The sequence below is a fragment of the Bison bison genome, unplaced genomic scaffold (genome assembly GCF_000754665.1).
Source record: "Bison bison bison isolate TAMUID 2011002044 unplaced genomic scaffold, Bison_UMD1.0 scf7180017864527, whole genome shotgun sequence".
In the NCBI taxonomy this organism is placed as follows: Eukaryota; Metazoa; Chordata; class Mammalia; order Artiodactyla; family Bovidae; genus Bison; species Bison bison.
The window spans coordinates 10271392-10277391 of NW_011495078.1; the positions used below are offsets into that span (position 1 = coordinate 10271392).

General features: G+C 48.9%; 1 protein-coding gene across 3 annotated transcripts in view; it reads left to right on the forward strand.

Annotated features, from left to right (window-relative positions):
• Positions 1 to 6000, forward strand: part of GGACT (gamma-glutamylamine cyclotransferase) — a 50273-nt gene that overhangs the window by 41906 nt on the left and 2367 nt on the right. The window lies entirely within an intron of this gene.

Consider the following 6000-nt stretch of genomic DNA (forward strand, 5'->3'; position numbering starts at 1 on the left):
CTCTTTGTGACCCCATGAACTGTACAGTCCACGGAATTCTCCAGGCCGGAATACTGGAGTGGGTAGCCTATCCCTTCTTGGATGGATCTTCCCAACCCAGTTATAGAACAGGGGTCTCCGGCATTACAGGTGGATTCTTTACCAACTGAGCTATCAGGGAAGCCTTATTGAACACAATAGAGAACCTAGAAATAAATCCTTAGATGTATGGTCAAATGATTTTTTGACAAAGGTGGAAAGACCAATGGGGAGAAAGAGTTTTTTACAACTGTTGGAAAACTGGGTATCTATATGCAGAAGAATGAAGCTGAACCCCTACTTTATCTACACGATACACAAAGATTAACTCAAAATAGCTCAGTCTTCAACATAACAACTAAAACTATAAAACTCAGGAGAAGATACAGAACAGGAGCTTTATGACACTGGGCTTGGCAGGGGTTTCTTGGCTATGACACCAGAACTACAGGCAATAAAAGCAGAAGTTGGGTGACATCAGGATGTAAACTATGTGCAGCAAAATCCACAATCAGCAGAGCAGAAAGGCAGCCTGGGAAATGAGAAGATACTTACACATCGCATGTCCAATAAAAGGTCAATATTCAGAAGCTCCAGGTAACTCCTATGTCTCAACAATGGAAAACAATCTGATTAAAAACCAGGCAAAGGACTTGAATAAACATTTCTCCAAAGAAGATATATGGCCAACATGAAAAGATGTTTAAAATCACTAATCATTACAGAAATGCAAATTAAAACCCACAATGAAGCAAAGTGAAAAGACAACCCACAGCATGGGAGAAAACATTTGCAAATGAAGAAATCAATAAGGGATTAATCTCCAAAATACACCAATATCAAAAAACAAAAATAGGCAGAAAACATACACTTCTCCAAAGATGACATACAGGTGACTGAAAAGCACGTGAAAAGATGATCAACATCACTAGTTATTAGAGAAATGTGAGTTAAAACTATAATGAGGTTATCACCTCACACCAGTCAGTATGGCCATCATCAAAAAGTACACAAGCAGTAAATGCTAGAGGGCGTGGAGAAAAGGGACGCCTCCTCTGCTGCTGGTGAACTGTACACTGGTGCCGCAACCATGGAGAACAGTAGGGAGGGTCCTTAAAAACGAAACAGGACTACCACATAATCAACAGTCCCACTGCTGGGCGTACATCTGGAGAAAACTAATTCAAAAAGATGCTCGCACCCCAGTGTTCACTGCAGTACTATTTACAGTAGCCAAGACATATAAGCAACCCAAATGTCCCCTTGACAGGAATGGATGAAGATGTGTGTGTGTGTATAAATATATGGAATATTAATTATAAAGAACGAAATAATACCATTGTAAGCAATATGAATGGACCTAGAGATTATCATACTAAGACAGACAAATATATGATGTCACTCATGTGGACTCTAAAATATTATACAAATGAACTTATTTACAAAACAGAAACAGACTTTCAAGGTTTGAAAATAAACCTGTGTTTACCAAAGGGGAAACTTGGGGAGGGTGATAAATTATAAACACAGGATTAACACATACTACTATATAGAAAATAGATAACCAACAAGGATCTACTTGTAGCACAGGGAACTCTACTCAACATTCTGTACTCATCTATATGAGTGAAGAATCTGAAAAAGGATGAATAGATGAATAACTGAATCACTTTGCTATACACCTGAAACACTGTAAATCAATTATAGTCCAATAAAAATTTTTAAAAATCCTTAATGAGATACACCTCACACCCTTTAGGAAGACCACTATTTAAAAGAGAAAGAGAAAGGGAGGGAGGAGGAAGAAAGTACCAAGCAGTGGTGAGCCTGCGGAGACCCCGGCAGCCTTGTGTGCTGTAGGTGGGGGCATAAGATGGTGCAACTGCTATGCAACACAGTACAGAGGTCCCTCCAAAGAGTTAAACATAGAATTACCGTATGATCCAGCAGCATGTTTCCAGGTATATATCCAAACATTGAAAACAGGATTTTGTAGAGATCTGCATACCCATGTTTATGGCAGTATCATTTGCAATCGCGACGAGGTAGAAGGAACCCAAACATCCATTGACAGGTGGACAAACAAAATGTGGCAGATGCCTGAGTATCATTCAGCCTTAATTTAGGAAGGAAGTTCTGACACACACTCCAGCATGGATGAACCCTGGACGCTGTGCCAAGTGAAAGAAGCCAGCCACAAAAAGGTGTTTCTCTTAAACGTGGTACCTCCTGCAGTCAAGATTCATGGAAACAAAAAGTAGCGTGGAGTCGCCAGGAAGGAGAACGGGACTTACTTTTACAAGAGGGGAAGTTCTGGAGACGCCTACCAGCGGAGGTGGTACAGCAGTGTGACTGTACGTAGTGCTCCTGAACGGCACACTAGAAATGGTTAAGATGGTACATTTCACATTTTGTGTGTTGTACAGTCTTTTTAAATCTAGAAATCAATTCCTTCTCTATGTTTCCTCTATGTTGGGGAGTAGGGGGCGGGGGGAGAAGAGTCTAGAGAAGTAGCGTTCCTTATGAATGCCTGCTGCCACTGCAGAGCCTGAATCCTTCCGAGGCTGGACCTGACGGGTCACCCAGGCATCCAGCACACCTGGGCCCAGTTCCTGGTGCTGACCCGGAGCCCCCACCTGAGCCGCCTGACTGTGTTCCCTCGCGTGTTCAACAGGGAGGACACCTCCTCTTGCGGGGTCGATGCAGCTGTGCACGCAGACATCCAGGCTCTTCACGCAGGGCCCGCAGAGCCCCAGCACCGCTGCGAACGTGGCCAGCCCTCCTCAGCACACTGTCCTCTGTCGTCTCTCTGACCAGACCTTCTTGCCTTCCCTCCTCCTGGGTGAAATATTCCTTTTCTCACTTTGTGGTTGAATCTGAGTCATGAAAACTGGGAGCAGCCTGTGCTGAGAACCTGCTCTGTCCTGGCGCCTCCCCGCTGTCCCTCCGCAGCCCAGGCCGCTTCCAGCACTATGGTTCCAGACCGCCCCCGCCCCACGCACAGCAGCCAGACGACCCTGCGGCCCCCCCCTGCCGCCCCGCCCCTACTCCAGGGGCGCTCTCTGCTCCCTCTGGCTCCTCTGAAGCTGCCTGTTAACACGTCTGTCTCCCCTTGGCCTTCTCACCAGGCAGGCTGTGTCTCGTGTGTCCCTGGGCTCAGCCCGGGGCCTCAGCAGCAGTGCCCTCTCCCGCAGCCGCTGCCTCTGGTCCCCTGCTCGGGCCTGGCAGAAGCGAGGTCCCCACCACCAGCCTCTCTGGTGCCCACTGTTGCTGCATCACTGGCTTTCTCCTGGCGACCTTGGTGACATACCCTGTACCCTGATAAACTCTTCTTACCAGCCCTCCTTGCAAGCAGCCACTGCTTCCTTCCTGTCCACCCCCAGGGCCTGTGATGGAGGGCCGGGTGGTGCAGCAGCAGGAACAGGTTCCTTTACCCTTGCTTTGTCCCCAGATGCCAATGCCGTGACCCCTAAAGACAAATGATGGGAGAGGAGACGCAATTCTGGAAGACAGCTCAGTGACAAGTGGTGGCTGACAGCACCTGGGGCCCGGAAACCTAAGTGCCTGCAGGGAGCCAGCCGACCAGGGCCTTGGACACGAGCCGGGGAGGACAAGGCCGGGGGTGGGGGTGGGGGCAGTCCACGCAGGGAGCAGAGACCCTCATCACCCCTCTCCCCAGCAGGAGGAAGGGTACGTTATGGTCTAGAGAAGCTTGGTAGTGGGGGGACCAGGCACAGCTGAGGGCGTGGTTGAGGGGGTGCCCTGAAGACCAGGAGGGTGGGAAAGGCCACCAACTCGGGGATTCAGTGGTTAGCCAGGCCCCCCGCCAGCCACCACCCCCAACAGCTTCCTATAGGGTGTCTTACTTTTCAACCTGAAAGGCCAGACAAGGAGTATTGAGACGTTTGAAGGAACCCTCTCAAAGAAACAAAAGAGGAATTTTGGAGAAGGAGCAGCAATACAGGGAAAGATAAAAACTTAAAGAAATTCACAGTAATTACTATCTTCCCAAGGAGGAGAGATGGTATTATGCTGAGAAAGAAACAGTAAGATAATGACATGAGGGAACAAGAAAAAGATCCTGAAGATAAATATGATGATAAAATAGTTTTAAAAATAATAGAAGTACTGGAAGGTAAAGTAGACTACAAAGAGACAAGTGGGAGATTCACCCAGGTTATGCACCACCTGAGCTCTGGAGATGCAGGAAGGAAGGGGAGGGATGAAGGGTCCTGGCATCTGCGATGAGTCTTCAGACGGAGATCTGTGGCACAACGAATGGAAAAAACCCGCACGGAGGGTCCTCACTATGGGACCTCACAGTCCACGGGAGAGAAGACCACCCTAGAAGCCTCCCGAGAGAAGAGCCTGATTCTGTACAAAGGACTGTGGGTCCCAACCGCCCTGGACGGCTCAGCATGAGTTTGGGACATCAGAAGACAAAGAAGAGATGCCTTTAGAGTTCTGAAGGAAATTATTTCTAGAATTCTCATCCTCAGCTCAGTCACTCAGTCATGTCTGACTCTTTGCGACCCTGACTCTTTGCGACCCCAAGGACTGCAGCATGCCAGGCCTCCCTGTCCATCGCCAATTCCCGGAGTTTATTCAAACTCATGTCCATTGAGTCGGTAATGCCATCCAACCGTCTCATCCTCTGTTCTCACCCTACGTACACTATTAATTGAGGCTGGTAAAGAAGAAGCTTCAATCAAATGAGGGAGTTAACCAAGAGGGGGCCGTGGGACCTAGGGATGGGGCTCTGAGAGAAGCCTGGGGAGCCCAGGGCACCACAGACCCAGGCCGGGGCAGGAGGGACACGGAGCCACAGCCCCAGCGAAGAACAGAGGTGACGGGTGGTCAGGGTGGAAAGGATTCTTATGGTGCTTCCAGAAATCATGAGGCCGAAGGACTGACTGTCAGAAACTTGAGCTAAGCACAAAAAAAGAAGAAGAAAAAAATAGCTGAAACAATTTTTAATTCCAAGAAAAACAAAAAGTTGTCCAAGAAAGGAAATTAATCATAGTACACTCTGTGCTTTATCTGAGAGCAGTGTTTACATACTTGTGATGCTGAACTGAATATGGACTTGACCAAAGTCTGTGATGTGAGCCCTGCTGGAGGAGTGGGGCTGAGTGACAGGCGCATTTAATGCAGACTTACCGAGCATGCGATGTCAACTGCTGCGCCTTCACTGCAGTCCCCCGAGGCGGGTGGCTGACACGACTTCCTGACAGTCCAGGAAACTGAGGCCCAGAGAGGTGACGCAGTTTGCTTAAGGTCACACAGCTGTTAAGTGGCAGAGCCAGGATTTCAACTCCGGCAGCCTGGTTCCAAAGTCTGTCCTTTAAACTAACACTGTGCTCACCTGCTTTGGGGTAGGAAGGCAGACGGTTTAAAACGTCAGGAAGCCACGGTACAACCAACAATATGGAGATATTAATAAACAGCAAATGCAACAGTTGGGAAGCTTAACCGGGTCTCTGCAAGGGAGTGGGAATGGGTAGAGATTTTATTTTTCTTGTAAACTTATTTAACTTCACTTTATGGACACATTGGGCTTCCCTTGTGGCTCAGCTGGTAAAGAACCCACCTGCAATGTGGGAGACCTGGGTTTGATCCCTGGGATGGAAGAGCCCCTGGAGAAGGGAAAGGCTACCCACTCCTGTATTCTGGCCTGGAGAATTCCATAGACTGTATAGTCCATGGGGTCGCAAAGAGTCGGACACGACTAAATAACTTTAATCAAAGGGAAGGGACCCTAGAGCCCAAGGGCTAAGAGGAGCAGCCCCCTGCCGGCCAGGCCCAGCTGTGTGACCCCAGTCCTCACCGACCTGGGACTCGGCCCTGAAGGACTGGGTGGTTTCCAGTGCCCTTGCGGCTCTTCTCGTCCTGTGGTCACCAGGAGGAGCCAGGAGAGAGCAAGCCGGGCCAAGGGGGGCCGGAGGGGCGGGGTCACCTGGAAACGGGGGGTGAGGGCCTGCT